The following is a 1,294-nucleotide window of genomic DNA, read 5'->3' as shown; positions in this document are numbered from 1 at the left end:
CTGTGCACTCCACTAAATCTGTATGCACCCCCAAATACACTGAAACACTTACATGCACATTGCATTATTCTGGAGGAAGTAACATTTCCAACAGTTTCACAAAGTAGCTGGCTCATATGTTAATAATACCTGGAACAAAGGCCAAGGTTCAAATTGCATTTATTATCCGGTTTCTATAAATGAGATTTGTCCCACCCACACCCGAAATCAGTGTGCGCCAGCAACTCACTGGCAATGCCACATGCACATAAGAATATCCATGAGCAGGAATAATTTCAACCAGTTCACAAAATCGTCCTTAACCAATCAATAAGAATAAAGTATTAACTTGCAAGTGCATTTCTTAACAAAGTATCATTAAACATCCAGCGACAAGCCAGATCGGTATGAACAACCAAATTCGTGTTCGACCCCAAATCCGCATCATCACTCGAATCTCTGTTCATGCATTAAACCGTGTGCACCCCCAGATACATGTGTTTCACAAGTCTGCGCACATTACAAGTGCACACTCACAAAGCAAAGCGCACTTCCAAACGCGCTGATACCCCTTTAGATGCAACAGACCATGTCAGAGCAAGAATCATTTCAAACAGTTCACGGGATAACTGCCTCCAGCATGAATATCGTCGAAAGTAACTGTAGATGAAACAAACTTCAGATACGCCACACTCCAATTCCGCAGCCACCTCAGATCTCTGAGAATACGGAAATCAGTAAAGACCAGAACATCTCGAAATCAGAATATTGACGGTTTTCACTGAAGCTGTTCGCATCGCAAATCAGTTGCCACCCATATATGCCGAAGCAGACATAAATCTGCGCAATCCCGAAGTCGGTGACACCCCAGATACATAATGGATTATTCCAGACCAGCAAACTTTTCAAACAATTTTGCAAATGACCGACTTGAGGTTAGAAAGCCACATGTGCACAAACATCCTTTTTAGAGATCGGCGTGACACCCAAATCTGCGTGTCATCCCAAATCCGTGTGCAGCCCCATTGTAACGTTCTCCTTCGCGTGTAACTGATAACGCCGAATTCAACGTCGAGATAAACCAGTCAATGAGACCAGATCACAGTAAGATTAACCATTTACTGTTCACTCTTCACATTAACATATGGTGAAAACAGTTGATAAAACAATACAAGATTGATACAATATTTGTTCCTTCCTTAATATCTATATAGTCCTTAGTGACTATAACTACATTACACTAAGGTGCAGTATACAGGGAGAGTTTACCTGCTCCATTGACTACTTTAAATACACTTCCATGCAAACTATCCGC

This window comes from Hypanus sabinus, unplaced genomic scaffold (genome assembly GCF_030144855.1).
Source record: "Hypanus sabinus isolate sHypSab1 unplaced genomic scaffold, sHypSab1.hap1 scaffold_684, whole genome shotgun sequence".
Lineage (NCBI taxonomy): Eukaryota > Metazoa > Chordata > Chondrichthyes > Myliobatiformes > Dasyatidae > Hypanus > Hypanus sabinus.
Note: the sequence above shows the minus strand (reverse complement) of the source record.